We start from the raw sequence: 20979 nt of genomic DNA, 5'->3' as shown, positions 1-20979 counted from the left end.
GCAGTACTATCAACAGATAATTGACTGCAGCATTGGCTTCCATGCTGTGTGTCATTCTCAGGGGATCCAACATCTCTCTGCTTGGGATAACATGATTGACAGACCTCAATGCCTTGCCAGAGATGTCCTAAATCTGTCAGCCCTGGGTTTCAAGGTACAGGGTAAGTGTCTTGCCACTCCTAAAGTGCCTTATTAGGCAGTGTTCCATATCAAATTACCACTATAACAGCTAGGCATATATGCAATCTGAGGGTCATGCTGCTGAACAGTAGACATCTAACTGTCAAGATGCAGTCACTCAAACCACTCCTCAGAGTAGAGGACATTGACATTTTTGCTGTACCAGAGAGGTGGTTCACAGCAGCAGACAGTAGCCCTGCACTAACAGGCTATGACGCATTCCAAAGCTGTCAGTGCCAAAACATGGACCACACCTCCACAGGTGGTGTTGCCTCCATGTCCATAATGGATATGTACAGCTCCAGACTAGTATCCCAGCATAATGCATTGGAGGTACTTCCTATAAAATGGACTTTGGGAGATAGTGCAATCCTCACCATAGCCTGCTATCAGTCCCAAGCTATGTCCCTAGACTGTCGCTACACATTCCTCAACACCCTGGCATGTATGAGGGTCCACCCAAGACTGGCATAGTAGAAGACATCAACTACCCCTCCATCACCTGGGGAAAGTAGTCAAGCACCAGTACACTAGCCCAATACTTCATGGAATTCATCAGTTCCAATGGCCTGGATGGGATTATACTGACCCCCAGTACAGGATGCAACAACCTTGACCTGTATTGATTACTTACATATGGGACTGTTGCCCAACCACAGTTGTCAATCCCAAGCTGGTCAGATCCAAACATGATGTAATCAACATGGAGCTCAACATCTCACCCACACACTCCCACAAAGGTAACCACTTTGCAAAACCTCTCCAGTGCTGACATTGCAGTCATAAAAACAGGGGTGGTTAGCTTCACTGGACCCATGCCAATGGAAAATAGTTGCATGACTGTTGCATCATACACATATGCACTGCACAAACATGTACATGGATCCATGGTACTAGCCATAGCCAGCAGAACACAGACACTGTTCTCCAAACACTGGAAGCCATTGTGATGGTCCCCTGCCATTACTAATGTGTACAACAGAAGGAGGACATTGCTGCAGAAAATGGTGGTGTCCCAAGACTGGTGAACTCCATTATTAGCCTCAAACACAACTTGGGATCCCTCATGGAATCACCTACAGGCAGCTATGAAGGCAGATTTGTAGCAGACACTGATGACAATCACAAAAGGCTTGGATAGTTATATCAACAACCTCTGTGAGTTACTGCACGATGCTGATTCCTATCCTGACACAACTGATATTGGCCACAGTCTTGCCAACACAGTTAATGCCAGCTTTACCCTTATCTGCCCCCCCAAAGGGACAATCACAATGGAAGATGAATGCCAGGCACTCAGCATTACTTCAGCTCAGGTTAGACCTGCATTGTCTGCAGGCAAGGATACAGTTTCCATGGGACCCCAACATATATGTGGCTGTGTTCTACATGAGATACAAGGAGACCTGGCACCAGATCTGTGTGCCCTGGTCAGTCACAGCCTCACCTCAGGTTTTGTCCTTCCAAAATGGCACACTACTACAGTCATCCCTCTCCATAAAGAGGTAGCATCTACAAACCCTGGGGATTATTGGGCCCTTAGCCTGACATGTCTATGTATGGGTATGGGTGCATCATCATGGACCTGATTGACCAAGATATGGGTGATCTCCTAACTATGGACCCCACACAGTTTGGCTTTGTGAATAGCAGATCATGCCTACTCAACCTGGTTGATGTCTTTGACTGAGTCACCAGGGCTGTGTATGACAATAAGGCACTGCATACAGCCTACCGCAATCTGGCTAAGGCTTCTGATACCATTCCTCAATCAGTGAATATTGGTAAACCCAACAAACTAGGTATTAACCCCTATACCACTAGGTGGTTTGCAAACTGGTTCACAGAACACACAGTGTGACAGTGGCAAACTCCAAGTCAGACTGGCAAGCAGTTACAAGTGTGGTCCCACAGAGATCAGTACTGGATAGTGTCCTGTCCAGCATTTACTTCTCAGAAGTCCATCCCAACACAGAGGAACTCTGGCTGACCAAGTTCACAGAGGACTGCAAGCTGGGAACTATCACAAACTCCACAAGCGATGCAGCCATCCTACAGAAAGGCCTCACTGATATTTAAGAGTGGTGTGGAAACCATGGCCAGAAGCTTAACATCACAAAATGCATCATCATCCTCTTTGTAAAACACTCAGTTCTCAGTAAGTGCCACATCAATGGGAGCCCAATGAACACTGTAGGCATTATAAGAGATCTGAGGAAACAGGTTAACAGCAACTTGTCCTTCAAGCACCACATTGCCAATGTGGTCAGGAAGTCTTCTATATGGCACACTGCCTTACCAAGGGTTTTGCATCCAGGAAGACATAGGTAATGATCTATGTCTACTATTCCCTCATTAGACCACTCTCAAAGTATTATGGCCCATTTGCCATGTACTTCACTAGACACCTGCTACAGCTGGAGAAGCCACAGAAGCACCTAACAAAGGGGCTCCTAGACATTAAACACACATCCTACACAGACAGACACAGCAGATCCAAGCTATTCTGTGTCATATCCCTTAATTAGCAGCTATCTGTGCTTGACTTGTAAAGCCATGTCTGACCCAGCTGGTTTAAAAATGCTACATATAAATCCATCCACACCATACACTGTATAGTCATCTACCTCAGTGCTACAATCACCACAACATGCTGGTGAGACAGGTCCCTCACCAACAGACTGCACATGCCCTGGAATACACTTCCCATACATCTCATGGCAGAGCACCTAGCTGACCCTGTTCCAGAGAAATCTTGATGAGTGGATGGGTAATAGACAGTTCAACCCACTGATCACTGCAGTGGCTATACTTGATACAGGCACTGTGATGTAACATTGGCTGACACAATGGCAGGGCCCTTCTATGTGCTAGGCTTGTTAAGCCTCCTGGGCCATTACATACTACACACTTGTGAACCTATAAAGGGAATGATATCAGCAGGACTGATATAGTAGTGCCGTGGGTGTTAAACTTATCACAATACTTTGTCCTATAAACAGACACACATACTTGCCAGATGTGAGAATAGAACCCCTGCCTAACTAGTGATTTGTAACATAGTGGTATGCAGTTACCACACACACTACAGAGCTTACTAGGCTGAGAGCTGGCCAAAGGTGATCATATGGGGAATGACATTGGCAGAACTGATAAAGTAGGGCAGTGCATGGGAAACATATCAAAATACTTCTACTTACAAACATACATACCCACACACACATTTGCCAGATACAAGAGTATAAACCTTGCCAAACTAATCATTTGTACTATAGTGTTAAGCATTTATCACACACAATACTGAGCTTACAGGGCTGACAGCTGGCCAAGGTTGCTGATAAGGGACTGACATCATCTGGACTGATAAGGTGGGGCACTGTGAAGTCACTGTAGCAGTAAATCAAATCATAATAAGTGTTGTGGGTGGGAATGGCATACAACTGTTTCACCTATAAACAAACACACCACACTCTCAGTCTTGCATACACAACTATCACACACACTTCTACGTTTGCTAGGACTGAGATTAGAACTCCTATCTAACTAGTTATCTGTACTAATGTGTTATGCAGTTATCGCACAAGCCACAGAGCTTATGGGGCTGAGACTTGACAGAAGGCACTTCTAAGATTACTGATATCTGTAGGACTGCTAAATTAGGGGAAAGCGGAGGTGCGCTGGGTTTGAATGGACTCAAAAACTTTGAGTTGTGAACCCACACACAATTTTACATTTGCTAGGCCTGAGATTAGAACTCTTACCTACCTAGTTGTTTGTACTATCATGTTATATAGTTATCACATGTGCCACAGAGTTTATGGGGCTGAAGACTGATGGAAGACACTTCAAAGATAACTGATATCTGCAGGACTACTAAAACAGGGAAAGGGGAGGTGTACTGGGTTTGAATGGACCCAAAAGCTTTTAGTTGTGAACATGCACAAACACACACATGCACTTTCACATTTACCAGGACTGAGATTAGAACTCCTACCTAACTATTTGCACTATCATGTTATGCAACTATTGCACATGCCACAGAGGTTATGGGGCTAAGGCCTGATGGAAGGCACTTCTAAGATGACTGATATCTGCAGGACTGCTAAAGTAGGGAAAGGGGAAGTGTACTGGGTTTGAATGGACCCAAAAGCTTTTAGTTGTGAACACACGTACACACACACGCACACACACACGCACACACACACACACACACACACACACACACACACACACACACACACACACACACACACACACACACACACACACCACATGCACACACACACTTTTACATTTGCCAGGACTGAGATTAGAATTCCTACTTAACTAGTTACTTGTACTACAGTGTTATGCAGTTATCATACATGCCACAGAGCTCATGGGCCGAAGCCTACAAAAGTGACTTCTATGGTGACAGACCTGTTCAGGACTGCTAAGGTGAGGCAATGGAAAGTGCACTGGGTGGGGAAGGCCTGTTCATTCCTAGATACTACTGACATTTCTCTAAGTGTATGAGCAAACCCAGTGTGTCCTTCTATAGTACACGTGGGACACCATTCCAGGGACTGTTATACTCCAATCTGGTTTGTTTTGTTCTACAGTCATACCTTTCAACCTGTTGGTGCAAGATATCTGGAGATAGCCTATCAAAACAGACAATGGGCCATACAATGATTCTGACAATTTCTCTCAGTAATGTATGGGTTGCAAGGATTCCAGGGATGGTTTTAGCAGACATCTGTCATATATGCCATTTGACACTGTCATGTACTGTTTCAGTACCTGGTGACATACCTCCTCAGATCATCACAGTGATTTACCAGAGGAATACAGGATGGATGATGCATACACAAGGTTTATGGGCCAAATGCTATGCATTCTTGCAATATCTGGCCTGTTGAGGGGTGTGCCTACAAGCATTTGACTGCTGGTGCTGTGGAAATGGTCCAGCACCTTGGTGATATATTACAATGGTGGAATATCTGTGCATTTATGTTCTGGCCTGCCTTGATTTCCAGTCCACAGTTGGGTAATATAAGTCAGACAGGATCAGTGTGACAGGCAGACTCCAGATAGAGTTGTAGGGGATAGGATATGTGTGTGTTTGTGTCCTGGGCATATATGTTTGCCTATAGCTATCAGTACTTTGCACTGGGCTCTCCACAATGGTTGACTGCACTTGGAGGGTCTTATGTGGGTCAGACTATTTGACCCACCTGGAGGTGTGTATTTGTCACATATATATGTACGGCCCACCTCATTTTGCTTGGATGACCACATGATGGGGCAGGATGTTGCACAGGATGAATGATCAGGGAGGGGTGTGTTACTCCCCATGGCTGTGGCCCAGGGTTCTGTTGGTACAGACATCTCACCATCTTCCAGGGGTTAAACCTGCCTGCAGCGAGTGCATTCCCATGTTTAAACTCCTAGCCCTGCCTGTTGACTGTACAGAGTATCACAGAATGCCCACATCCATGACTCATATATCTTGGTTACCCAAACAAGTGTGGTTTAATGGCAAAAGTGTTTTGCAAGTTACTCTGGGTTGTAGTCAGATATTACTGACAGTTGACATTGCAGTTACAGACTTCATACCCATCAGACATTCCATGCTACTGCAATCATTACTTCAACTTTGTTACATTATTAGAGCAGTATTTCAAAGGTGTCCTTCTCTTTGGGCCTTCTTCACCCTATCATTCAAGGCTTTGGCCAGATTTCTGGCTGTCTGACACTGGCAGGTTTTCTCCTAGCAGTTACCAGCATGGCCTTCTTTTACCCTTTTTAGACTGTGTTATATTGGTGTCATGGACCCCATGACACTCCCTAACAGGGCACTGTGGATGAGGCTTAGGCATTTGCCAGAGGTCTGTAGGCCAGGTGTGACAGACGGAGGCCATCTGTAGCAAGGCAGTGCATTTTGATGCTCATATGTTCCCAGGTTGCTGACAGTAGACAACCTGGGATGGTACCAGTAAGGTGACTGCGGGTGTTACTGACAATTGCTTTCTATTTGTGTCAAGGCATCACTCTAGTTGATGGCCAGATGCTGCTTAAGGCTAGGGACATGTTACTGCATTTCTATTGGACTATGGGGAGGGACATATCTGTACACAATACACATTTGCAGAGACTGTGCTGATATTTGCTTAACATTTTGGTCTCATTTAGCATAGTTGTGTGCCCTATCTTTGAGACTACAGGCATAACAGTATCAACCACAGGTCGAATTGTTCTGACATATACATTTGTAGTTTGAGACTTCTTACCTTTCAAAGCCATACTGCCACTGTTAGACCTGATGTGATATCACTGTGTAAACATCTGTAGGTGGGGATTTCATGGGTGTTGCCATGTGGGAGTCTTTGCCAGACATTTCTGTATGGTTTTCTACAGCTGATCTGCTGGGTGAGGCTAGGGTAGATATGGGACCCCCACTTTGACATCCATGCATGTGACCTATGACCCCCAGTTATTTGGCTCACCACATATACTGCAGTAGTGTATGTCAACTAGGATAGTACTGCATGGTGTAGGTAGGCCAGTACTGGAGATATACTTCCTGCTGTCACACAGAGCTGTCAGTTGTCTGCTGCTATCCCAGTTAGCCACCCCATTCCCTTGCATACTTAATCAGTACCATAGATATGCTATCAGAACATTACACTCCATTCATTTATTTTGTTACGGAGACTGGTGTACCTTGTGCCTGCAGCTGCTGTGAGGATAGTGCTTGAGGGCTGACTATCTTGAATACACGCAATACACTGCCTATACATGGTAAGGTATAGGTGGTGTGATGTTTGGCATCCATTTTACTGTGTGTGCGAGTCAGAGAGAGAGAGATCAGTCCCTGGGTTCCTACATTGCTAGTGTATGTGCTTATGTGTTGCCTCTTTGCCAAGGCCAGGGCATACTGGGCATCCTTCTGTCTGCCTACAGGGGCAGGCTCAGGATGTTCCTCCTCCGAGTCCCTCTGTGCCTGTGAAGGCCTTGGCAATGGTGGGGGGCTGTGTGGCTCTTCCCCATTTTGTTTCTGCTGCAGCTGTTTCCGCAGGATCATATTGTGTAGCATGGCACATAGTATGACCATGTGTGCACATGTGGCAGTAGAGTACTGCAAGACTCCACTGGATATGTCAAGGGAGTGAAACTGTGACTTGAGGATTCCAAACACATGCTCAAAAATTATCCTGTTTTGTGCATGTGCCTCATTATGGCATTCTTGTGTGGGTATGTGTGTGCATTTCTGATGGGTGTCATCATCCATGGCTGCAGTGCATAGCCAGCATCTCCCACTAAATGGTCATACAGGATGTCTGCCCTGGCAAACCACTGATACAGCTGTGAGGAATGCCAGATGTGGGAGTCATGATAGCTTCCAGGGCAACCAGCGCACACATTCATGATAATGCCCTGGGCATCGCACATGACCTGGCAGATGATGGATTGAAACCCCTTGCAGTTTATGTAGACCCTACCCCGGTCAGCAGGTGGTGCTTTGATGTGGATGTGCATGCAGTCTATGGCACCCAATACCTCCAGGTAGTCTGCTACACAGTGGAAGAGACACATATTGTGGGTCCCCTCCTCATGGGTGGTGAGGAATTTAATGTGCTCCTCGGCATGTAGTCGCATGGCATCCAGGAACTGGTGGAGTATCCTGGACACAGATGCTTGTGAGACCCCCATGATATCCCCAGTTAGTCTTTGGACAGTACCTGTAGCTAGTATTCTTAGAGCTATACATACCTTGGTATCCACTGGGATGGGTTCCCCTCTGTTTGTTCTGGAAATGAGGTAAGGCCGGCACAGCTCCACAGTTTGCTGCAGTATGTCCCTGTCCATCCTGTAGCACTCTACTATTTCCAGATCTTGTAGCCCCTGGTAGGTTACCCTGGGCCTGAACACTCTTCTCCTCCTCCTCCTCATAAGTCTGGGACAGTTGTCAGCATTGTCCTCTTCACCACCCTCAGCCTCTTGCACGTACTGATGTAGGAGAGCGACAGCAGCTCCTAAGATTTTGTTAGTTTTGTCAGGTAAAATTTGCCCATCTATGTACACCGGTGGTGTAGAATTTGTGGGAAAAATCAGATTGAAAGGTGTTTGCATAGTTTATTGTGGTATGCTGCAAATGCTGCCTTTGTGATTGGTTGAGTATGACACATTCCACCTGCCAACTCTATTACTTGTATTTGAGTGCCTCTATTCTATTTCCCTTTTTTTTTCTTGTTCCATTTGCCATTCCTGTATTTTTTTTTATTTTGTGGTTTAAAGCTTGGCACATTCTGCACACACCCATTTAGGCAAGGTAAACAAGGCTATACAGCCTTGGACATACCCTCTTCCTTACATATACACAGTGTGGGTTTTTTTGTTTGGTTTTGTTTAAGTGCCAGTGCATGCCGCGCAAACCCGTTTAGCTAAGTTAAACACATTTTAGCAGAAATGTCCCCTCCTGGATGCAGACATGCTCTTCATTTCATGGTGTATGATATTACAGCCTCAGACACACCCCCTTGTTTAGCTGGGCTTAGCTAAGTCCAAACCCGGGTAACAGTGCTCCAATGTGCTCACTGCAAGCATAACACCCTCCCTTTTCATGTTAGTTGCTCCTCCTGCCTACACAATCCTGTTCTAGCACCTACATGGTTAGGTGCAGGTTTTGGACTTAGAATATTTTGTGAATCTGTAAATTTCCCCTCATTCGCATACCCCTTAGCCTGTAGATACTGCACTGATACAGAGCTTTCCCCTTAACAACAACTATCACCTGGTATTGTTTTGATTCTGCATGCCATAGACTATAATGGCAAAATGCAGATTTCCCTGAAAATTGCTTTTTCACATTTTTTTTCAGCACAATCCCGTTTGTGTGCCACTGTCCTATGCTAAAACATCTGAGATCGGCCCCAAAAAAATGTATTTTAAAAAATTAAAACTGTTTTTCATGCCAATGGCCATGTATTTGCCAATGGCATGCCTAATAAGTATAATACATGGTTTCTTTCGAGCTGTCATGCCTCCGTTTTCTCATATACAGAAATGTATTTAGCTAGTAACTGAATACATTTCTGCAGGTTACACTATTCCTGCATGGACATCTGCCTGCTTTCTGAATTACTAATTCACCTTATTTGCATGGCTTTCACCAGCAAATGCAGTAATTAGCATTAGGCAGTGGTGTCCATGCAGGAATAGTGTAGGAGCATTCCTTCACATCCCAGGACACCTTTGATGAATTGCTCGGCAGACATATTGCATGCAGCAGCTCCTGTACTATTCCTACACTCTGTATAGGGCTTCCTGAATCCAGCCCAGAGTTTGGACAATGATTAAACATGGCACAGTTAAAGGCTGTACATTCACCTCTTCAGCCTCCCTTCCCTTCAGTAACCAAATGGCATATTATAATATGAAAAAAAAAAAAATACAATACGGTCAACTCCTCCACAAATACCAATAAATCCAAAAGGAAAGTCGAAAAAGAAGTTGAGAAGCTGGATGCACCACACAATTTCTTGTACAAAATAATCCCTTCCTTTTTAAATAGAAGTTCCAGATTCATTTTTCTCATGAATAATTTTATGTCCAACAAAGTTTGTACCCTATTCCCCTTGACTAATGGAATAAATTTAAATCCTTTTTCCAACAAAGAAAAATGTTCACCCCTCAACTCTATATTACTAAAATTGTATATGGTGAACCCGCCCTTTGTGTATTTATTACCTTTTTTCTTTATTCTCTCAGTTGTTTTTCGTATTTCACTAGTCAAAGGGTCTATTGCATGTGTCTCCCCTTTCCTCTTGTCCCTGAATTCCCACCATTAGGTAGATATGAGGGGGAAGAACATTTTAGGAATGGTAATCAAAGAAATTTTCACAGGGGTGGGGGGACAAGAGGAAAGGGGAGACACATGCAATAGACCCTTTGACTAGTGAAATACGAAAAACAACTGAGAGAATAAAGAAAAAAGGTAATAAATACACAAAGGGCGGGTTCACCATATACAATTTTAGTAATATAGAGTTGAGGGGTGAACATTTTTCTTTGTTGGAAAAAGGATTTAAATTTATTCCATTAGTCAAGGGGAATAGGGTACAAACTTTGTTGGACATAAAATTATTCATGAGAAAAATGAATCTGGAACTTCTATTTAAAAAGGAAGGGATTATATTATAATATGAAACTTCAATTGACAGACTTCTTAACTGGACTCTATGTACTAATTACATATCGGTGTCTCTGTCTACTCAAAAGCAGAATTTAAAGTATGGAATAATCTGACATTGATAATTAGATGGAAAACTCAATGGCTCAGACTGCAAAATGAATCCACTCCAGCTGGGTTGCCCTCTTTAATAAACAGAAATAAATAACACTTGTCAGGAAAGACAAGAAAAGAAAGAAAAGAGGAGGTGGGCAGTAAAGAAAGAAATCTTTTTCTTTCGGCTTTTTCCCTGTTAGGGGTCACCACAGCAGATCATCTGTCTGCTCATGATTGGCAGTGGAGTTTTACAGTGTTGAGTTGCCAGCCCAGCACCCAACCTTCCACAGAAGGCACACACACGCACGCACTCACACCTAGGGCCAATTTAGAGTGTCCAATCCACCTACAGCATGTCTTTGGGATGTGGGAGGAAACCGGAACACCGGGAGAGAACCCGCGCGACCACAAGGAGGACATGCAGACTCTGCACAGAAGGCACCCCAGCCGAGGATCAAACTGGAGAAGCTCTTGCTGTCAGGTGGCAACGCTAACCGCTGCACCATCTTGGCCGCCCTGCAGTAAAGAAAGAAATAAAGAAAGATATTGGCAGTGGGCAAATATACATGTATATCACTTTGATGCATTGTTTGCATTATGTAGAACAAGACTAGTATTTAAATATCATGTATTTTACAATCATAACAACACTAACAAGAATTAAAATATCATTAAAAATATTCATGTGTCTGTGATATGGTTCAGTTTACGTAGTGAATTTCACATTCTCGAAAACTGCAGAAATTAGTAAGACACTAAAGTCACTTTCTTGTGTGCAAATAAGTTCAGTTGATATCTTTTTCATGATTACTAATGCAAATGGATTACTATGATGTGCCAATTTATTAACAGAAGAGCATATCTGGATTTGCTTTATGTATTATAATTCACTGAGCAGATGTCTTTATAGTAGTTCTATTTATATCTGTTAGTTTGTCTTAATTGTAATATTGATATATCTTGTCAAATTGTGAATCAATGTTTGTTATGTAATATGGTTTAGTTTAGAAGCAAAAAAACATCATAGTTACTGCATGAAAATCTACAGCAACTATTTTATACGGTCATCTTTTTGTTACCTTATACTACAAGTAAATGGCTCTTCTTAGACATACAGAATAAGAAAAAAAATAGAAGAACAATCATTCACTGTGCTGGAATAAAAATTAAGTCACTTTTATAACATATGCTGGGCTGTTGTTCTTCGCAGTCTGCTGAATTCATTTGATACACGTGTCATCTTCCATTCATTTATCTGGTGCAGTCTATTCCCATACATTCCTTTACCGAAAAACAAAAGAAAAATTCTCTTACATGTGAAGTGTTGAATCAGACACATCATTCATGTTATTTAATATATGACACTTACAGGAAAGTGACACATTTAAATTTAGAGTTGAAAATGACCTGTACTGTAGGATTTGTTGTGGGCCAGTCAGTGCATATGCATTTCTAACAGAATTCTTAACAACTCTGGAAATTTTTTTTTCTGTTTAATTGTATATTTATTTATGTCTGGCAAGCTATTCTGATTTGGAAAGTAAGTAAAGTAGTATATCTATTCTTAGTCTTAAAGAAGGTACAGCTGCAAATCAGTCTAACAAGCATAAACTCAGAAGCATCAAGAAATGCCCCACAAGGATTAGGAACATAGGAAGAATACTAGGCAAATGACCATGAGGACCACAAAATAACTAGCCATATATACCTTTAAGAAGAAACACTTAAATGTTCATAGATAGCTCCCTTTCCAAGCACTTGCTAGTGCTCAGCTTCTAAACTGAGCACCTTGCAGTCATAGTATAAATTTGTGTTGACCCATCCGGTCATCAAAACTAGCCTTAAAAGAAGTCAAAGCACACTTTATTTTCTTGACCTGTAGTGGTAACTTTTTCCATAGGCTGGAAATATGTTGAGTTAGGAATCTATCTCTCCAGTGAGTCTCATTTAAATTGGAAATCCCTATAACACAATTCCAAATATGGTACCTGATTATGCGTAATAATTTCTTGAAGAACCAGATTTGACATCTGACATGGTTCTCTTTCTATGTCTTAAAATCACCATAGCTATAAATGAGCTTAACATATTTATTTTGTGATTTCTCAGCTGGGTCAATAGACTGATTCAGTACAACATTTTCAAATATAACTTGAGTCACTGGTATCATTTAGGCATGGAATCACAATGTTTATACTGTGGAAAAAGATCATCTTCATCTAGGCGCACACTGTGCAGCATGTAGTATATGCTATTTTAGATGCTATCATCCCCCCAGCATAAATACACAAAGCATGCATAGTACATATACATGGTAGTGATATATATGTATTTACATACAGGAAGATGCTTTTGACTGTAAAATGAGGACATTTAGGCAATAAGACACAGAGACATTGATAGTGTTATGCTCAATCTGTGATGACTGTTATTGTTCTGCTTGGAGTGAGCAGAGACCTTATACAAAATGTAATATTATGTAGGAGGGCATACTCCACCGAAGATAACCTTCATAAGGTTTTACTCCTGGGAGGCCATCAGCAGAAGGCTAATCAAGACACATTAATGTGCCAGCAGGAAGGTTGCCTGATGCCACATCACCCAGAGTCGCATTTGTCAATAAGGTAAGAAAGCAGGGCAGTATAATGTCTGTTACATCAGTGGCAGCTGTGCCGTGAGCTTGTAAAGCATTCTGTACATGGGGCTAACAGCGAAGAGAATGCTGTTATCACCAAGGCGAAAGTTTCATAAGACGTGTGTTCAGTGAAAGTGAAGAAGGTACTGATTGCCCTATTTAGGTAACTGCCTCATAGCTTTTCTCTTTTGGAGATATGCACTATTTAAGAACACTTATTATTAGCATATTTAAATACTGAATCTTTCATTTTTGTTAATTTCAAGTTCACGGAGTCACATTATTCTATTCTTGTTTTAACACGTAATGGTGTCTAATTCCCTTGTATTTATGTAGCTGACACTGCCTCTCTACTTGCTAAGGATTTGATTTTTCACTTACAAAATAATGAAATTAATTGTTTTTATTCTATTTTTGCTAACTTAGTAATCAGACTGGCTGAAGGACACTTAGCAGACATTACTCAGACCAGATTCAAACAAATGTACCTTACTTATGCAAGAAAAACTCTTATACTGGTTAAGGTTATACCTTTACAAGTTGTCAAGACCTTCACCCTTGGATTTGTGCACAAGAACTATATGCTTTTGCAGAGGTAATCTCAGAAAAGTGTGCTGCTTGGCGGAGCTCACAGTTAAAGCCGTTGTGTATCAGCGCTGTTTTAGGATTACTTACACCCTCACTACTTATGCTACCTATGTGCTATTTGTCTCTTAGTCACATTCTGCATGATGTCACACCAGCAACTAAAAACACAAAGCAGAACAGAGTAGCAAAGTAGTCCTGATGTGAGCGATATGAACGGCCTTCATAACTAGAAAACTATAAGTCATGATTCAGGACAGACTTTACATCACATATGAACCTGTTTCTGTACCTGCAACACCTATGAAACTGCTAAAGATGTGCAAAAGAGTGCTTAGACTCAACAGTTAACAAAGCAAAAAAAATAAAAAAACAAGAGGAATATAAGGTGGCTCATTCAAAGTAGGACAATAATATTCAATTATAATCCTCTTTATGGCTTAAAATTCATTAAAAATTATATTAACATAAGGTTTCTATTATTCCTAAATCAAATCAGCATAACCTATGCAATATTTCTATATAAACATCAAAATGCATCACACATGAAATGTTTGCATTCATATACCCACAGAGCATAAATAAGTTTGATCTATAAGCTACAGTCATACTTAGAGGGCAAGCTTGTAACTAGCAAAAATCAAATATTATCTCTTATGAGCTAACGGTTGCAAACTGTAACCCAAATTCAGGACAGTACAAATCTAAGTCAATGATACCAGGAAGTTAAGTGAAAAGGAAGGGCGTATAGCATCCTAGCATATGTAATACAATAGGAAAAGTGCATTTACTATTAATGAGGGCATCTTGTTTAACAGACACAGTTATTCTACTCCAAAACATCTGAAACCTTGAGAAATCACAACTCCAAACACTGATACTCATAACATTGTAAAACATGCTAGCATTTTCTGAATTGCTCCCCTGTAACATTGGGACAAGCTGTCATACAGCTGTATATATATATATATATTAACTCTGTGACCACACAAATTCAAAGAAGAGTGAGAATGTGAGAAAAATGTAACACTTATCTTGTCATTCTTCGAGTAAAATGTGGATTAAACCAAGTATTTCAAGTACACCATTCTCAGCTGGATAATGGGAAACACTACGTTTCCATAGGAAAAAAAAAAGCTTGGCTGAAATACAAAACTGCATCAGAGTGGCTATCTTCCAAATTTATTGTAAGGTAGAATCCACCACTTAGCCTGCTCTATTGTACTAGTACTGCATAAAAGATCATGATCAGAAAAAATGTTTTTTTCAATTTCTAGCTATTGTGGCCTTTTAATTTCATTAAGTTACACAAAACAATACAGGACAATGAATTACAACATGTCACAGAAAAGTAATTTTTCAGCTCTAACTCTAGTTAATGATTTGTCCAGGAAGCTTATGCCAAGATGGCCACAAAGCCTAGTAATCTTGGCTGATGTTACTCTAGAAAGCTACCATCAAATATCATGTGTAATATTTACATAATACAGTAGTGAAAATGCAATGGTGTTCTATCTTCATCAGGAACAACAGATACTTAGTCCTATTGTGTATATGATGTCCCACTACTTTCATCAGGAACAACAGATACCCAATCCTGTTGTGTATAAACACAGAGTATGATGCCCCACTACTTTCATCAAGAACAACAGATACCCAATCCTGTTGTGTATAAACACAGTGTATGATGCCCCACTACTTTCATCAGGAACAACAGATACCCAATCCTGTTGTGTATAAACACAGTGTATGATGCCCCACTACTTTCATCAGGAACAACAGATACCAGTCCTGTTGTGTATAAACAGTGTATGATGTCCCACTACTTTCATCAGGAACAACAGATACCAGTCCTGTTGTGTATAAACAGAGTATGATGCCCCACTACTTTCATCAGGAACAACAGATACCAGTCCTGTTGTGTATAAACAGTGTATGATGCCCCACTACTTTCATCAGGAACAACAGATACCCAATCCTGTTGTGTATAAACACAGTGTATGATGCCCCACTACTTTCATCAGGAACAACAAATACCAGTCCTGTTGTGTATAAACAGAGTATGATGCCCCACTACTTTCATCAGGAACAACAGATACCCAATCCTGTTGTGTATAAACACAGTGTATGATGCCCCACTACTTTTGCCTTTGATGCCTCTTTTAAATTGATTATCTGTCTCTAAAATGAAAGGCTGGGGGTGAACAGCAGAGATAAAATTGCAAATTAGGGGATGAGGAAATCAGCTATTTGAATTGTACCACACTTGAATCACATCTCTTTTCTCTTCTTCCTTTGTTTTTATCTTCATAATATTGCCTAGATAATCCTTCCAAATGTACACGCCACACCACAGGCAGTCTCTCACTCAAACAAAACCATGCAAATATAAAGAAAACAAACTTGCCATTTCTTTACCTTTCACACTGTATTTTTGTGGGACGCTCCTTAAAAGTGAGTTCAGGGTAGATAAAACTGGAATGTACTGGGATTATTCCACCAACGATGACATGTCCATCTCGGAAAAATGTGCTCACATCAGGACTTTGGAGTTTACAGGCCCGCTGCTCCATCTGATGAAGGGCACTAGCTAGCAGCAAGCCAGTGTAAAGCAAGTACATCATTTGTTAAGATGCTTTTTATAAAACCACAATAAAGGTCACATCAAGAATTCATTTACTTTGGATCAGGGATTATTTCCTAAAGTTATTAGACTGCAATCATTATAATGATTTTTTGTGCTTGTTTTTATTATAACTATGTACTAAGCATATAGTCAAAATGCTGAGTAGCAAGCGTATCAGGTTATTTTAATAACCCACATTATCTGCAGCTCCAGATTTTCATATTTACTGCATCAAAAATGAAATTATGAGCTCCTTAATTTTATCATCTAGATGGTGGCAAATTGTAAGAATTTTAAGGCACATTGTAAAAAAAATGCCAAATGCAGAATGCCAACATGATATTGAGTTCGTATCAAAACTAGATTATAGCTGTAACTATGCTGCCCACAGCAGGAGTGAGGAGAGAATTTATAGCCTGATGTCTGAAACTGCATGTGTGTGATAGTCTTTCCTTGTTAATTGGCTAAAAACATTTCTTTTTATTATTAAAGTAATGTAGAAATGGAAGGTTACAAGCTGACTACACCATCGTAATTAAGTGCCAGCATGGTGATGAACAACATGGTTGTTGTGCCTGCCCTTTTATTTCTTACAGCACAATTATTATTTTTCACATGACATGCAGATAACTATAATGATGAAAAACTTGCCCTGTCACATGTGGTAAGGGAACTCGCAAATAAACAAGTCAGGTCTGAAAATCAGTGATAAACAATCTGCGTAGAAGGGAAATACCATAGTTTGTTTGAAGGAGAAAACAGAATATGGATTCTGTTCATGAGGAATATTCTTATCACTATAACTAAGTAACAAAACAGCAAGACAATTTAAAACATCTGAAGTTGATTCCACAGAGCTCACAATGCAGGGAACAGATTATTTATGATTATGAACTATTCCATAAGGCTCTGAATATTAATGTGCAAGTTTTATTTTTAAAGAAAGATTTACCAAAGTTGTAGCAAGATAACTCCTATCATATGCTATTTTATCTACACATACTGAGGATGTTAGTGACAATAGTATCATTTATTGTTATTCTTTTTAACTGACACTGCTCAAAAATATTGCTACACTGTTTGTTTATGTGTGTGTGTGTGTGTGTGTGTGTGTGTGTGTGTGTGTGTGTGTGTGTGTGTGTGTGTGTGTGTGTGTGTGTGTTCAGTGGAACCATAACCAGAAACAGGGAAAGTAAATTACCATCTACATACTACTACTATATATAAAATAAACAATAATCATGACTTCATCCAAAGCAGTAAAAAATCCTCATCAGGGGAATAAAAGTTTTATAACTGCAGTGGATGGACTCATAATTATCATTAGCAACCATACAGACCCTTGCAAACCTAGAGCCATTGATTTTTGTTGTGCCATTATCTGTGTCAATAAGTATGTTTTATATATATATATATATATATATATATATATATATATATATATATATATATATACACACACACATAGGAACTGTACATATGTATAATGCAGTACATATGAAATGTACATTATATATGCATATATTGCACATATACGGTCAATACATCTATACACTGTTGATATAAAGAGATCATTAGTTGTCCTCAAAAGATCAGTCAATTAAAATTGCCATAATGAGGTTTCACTCAAGTCCCTGGAAAATGTCTGCTTCAAAGAAATTTTAGAAATTATAAGACAGAGGGGCTTCAGGTCCATAGATCCCACCTCTCTGGAGGAAGAGATCTTATAGGAGGCCTATAAGTCCTCTCCCTCAGTACCCTCAGTAGTGCCACAATGGGACAAGTTTATTGATATGGTATGCTGTAAAGCATGAAGGGAACCAGATGCAGTCAACCTCATACCTCATAAGCCAGATACAGTGTTTCAGACCCTCAAAGAATATGCAGCACTGGAGTGAGTGGCTAGTTGTGGACCCTATGGTGATGGCTACAGCTATCAAAAAAGACATCCCAGAGGATGCTGAGGCTATCCATCCTCTGAGGCTATCCATCCTCCAAACAGAGAATCCACAATGATGGATAGGTTATGGAAGCAAGTATATGCTTCTAGTACATTCTTGGTGAGAGCTGTGAACTACATAGTTTATATGGTTACATTTCAGTGGGATTTGGCAAAGAAACTACCTGACACTGTGAAACAATTGTCCGTAGCGGATCTAATAACACAGTTAGAAAACCAACTGGCCACTATAAATTCCTTCTCCTCACTGACCACATGCTTAATTTCTAATGTGACAGGTGGTGTAGCTAGATCAGTAGGTGTTGGTCTGAGACATGCTCCCCACAGCCCCCACCCCAAGTGTTTACAAAAGGCAATGTTTCTATTGCAGCTTACATCTGACCTCAGAATACAGATTTTTCTGTTCCTAGATGACTGGCTCCTTGGGGCACCTACTGCGAGGATGTGTCTCTTGGAATCATGGTCAACATTGCCAGATCTCATTTTGATGCATTGCAGGCTCAAGTTTTCATAGGATGCCAGATGGATACTGTCAGTCAGAAAGGAAAACTACCTCTGAGACAGAATTTCTTTGATAACCTCCAAATTCCCCAGTCTTCTCCAAATCCTTAAACAGTCATCATTAGTTGATCTCACGGTGTTAAGCCTAATGACTGCCTCCATATAAATGGTGCCCTTTGCATGCCTTGAATGTGAAGATATTGCATTGGGCACTGAAGTCACTGAGATCAGGCATTTCAACCTATGTTACACATGATGAAACTCGAAAACCTGCAATCAACAGTTTGTCAAAATGGATAGACCCAAAGAATCTTTCTATGGGTACAGCTTTTATCCAACCATTCCCTACTACCACAGTAACCACAGACAAGTACAGGCTAGTTTTGGGAGCATTATCTATATGGTACAGTCCAAGGTTTGTTGAATGCACAAGATGCCTAGCTATACATCAGTATACTCAAGATGAGAGCGGTCTTTCTAGCATTGCAGGCATTACAAGATTTGCTTTCTCGAGGTGTGGTATTCACACTCACAGACAATACGGCAGTAAACTGGAACATAAGTAGGTATGGATTTATATATTCTTACTCCTTATGCAGAGACCGACCATGAAAGTTTTGGAATACACATATTGTGGACATCTAATGTGATTGCAGACAGGCTGAGTAAAAACCATTACTTACAAAAGACTGGTCTATCAACATAAAATCAGCTTAGCACATATTTCAGAGATAGGGAAGACCTTGTTGCAATCTCTTTGCTTCCTCATCCAACATCAAATGTCAAATATTTTTCAACATTATCCCTCAAGAAGGGTGACTACCAAGAAAGCCAAAGCATGCTCAGTAAAGGTCATTCTTATAGCCCTGTTCTGGCCCCACCAGATGAGGCTTTCCTTGTTGTGGCCTCATCTTAAAAGAAAACCCCTTTTCCTTCCATGCCACCCCTTGTCTGCTGTAGCACCTGTCTGGTGTGCTTCACCTTGACATACACTCCATTCACTTGGCAGCATGGTTTGTCTTTTTCTTATGATAGACCGGGACCAATTATTTCCTAATTACATTGTTTAACTGATTACTGTATCCCAGGGAATCAATATAAAGAGAATTTACAAGGGAAAATAGAAAAAAATTACCGCCTGTGTTTTGCAATACAATTTATACTCTACATTAGTATGTGTGGCCAGTGTACTCACCTTTCTAGCTGACCTATTTAAAAAGGAAACCAGCTATTCACTGATTAAAGTATGCTTGTTTGTCATCTCTTCCTTTCATGCAGACTTCTCTACATCTTCTTTGGCATCTCATCAGCCAAGCAAAGCCCTTCTGAAAGCAGTTTTTCACTCTAAACCTCCCCTCATGAAACCTATTCCTCCTTGAGACCTGAATTTGTTTTAAAGGCTTTAATCAAGCCTCCCATTGAGCCTGCAGATTCCATATCCATTAAAATCTGACCTGGAAGACTGCCCTTCTGGTAGCTATTACTTCTGCTAGAAGAGTTTCTGAAATTCAAGCCTTTCTTCAAAATAACCATACACTGCTTTTCATTTTGACAGGGTCATGCTAAGGGCTAGTCCATCTTTTATGCCAAAAGTGGTTATCAAGTCCAGTCTTAGCAAATTTATTATTGTTATTTTCTTTCCCACCTATATTAACAAAGGATAGCATTGTTTTCCTTGCTTGGACATCCTTAGACAACTCCATTATTATCTTCATTGCACAAAGAGTTTCAGAAAGGATCGATAATTATTTGTATCCTTTTCACCCAAAATGGTCAAAATGTATCCAGGGTCATGCTTGCTAAGTGGCTATGCTGTTATTCATCCACTGGAAATCCCTTGGCTGCAGGACTGAAAGCAGATTGCATCAGAATTCAAGACACATCTAAGATCTTTCTTTGCAATCTGCCTTTGGAAGTTACCACTGCAGCTGCTATATGACCTTCCTTACATGCCTTTGCCAAACATTATTGTCTAAATATCCTGTCAAGATCTAGAGCTTCTTTTGGAGCTTTTATTCTCAGAGACTTACTGGTTTAGGCCACCTAAGGACAGCTGTGAATTCTGTCTAACTGTTCCAATTTCCAGTCAGGACATGAAAAAATATTTAAGTTATGTACTTAAAAGAATGTTAAACTTATCTGGTCTCTGTCTGGACTTTGGAATGACTTGCCCACCTTCTCCATTGAAATTGCCATGTGCTATAGGACCTGTATAGTCAGGA

The sequence above is a fragment of the Protopterus annectens genome, chromosome 8.part0 (assembly GCF_019279795.1).
Source record: "Protopterus annectens isolate FY-2018-M chromosome 8.part0, PAN1.0, whole genome shotgun sequence".
NCBI classification, from domain to species: domain Eukaryota; kingdom Metazoa; phylum Chordata; order Ceratodontiformes; family Protopteridae; genus Protopterus; species Protopterus annectens.
This window is presented reverse-complemented; position numbering follows the sequence as displayed.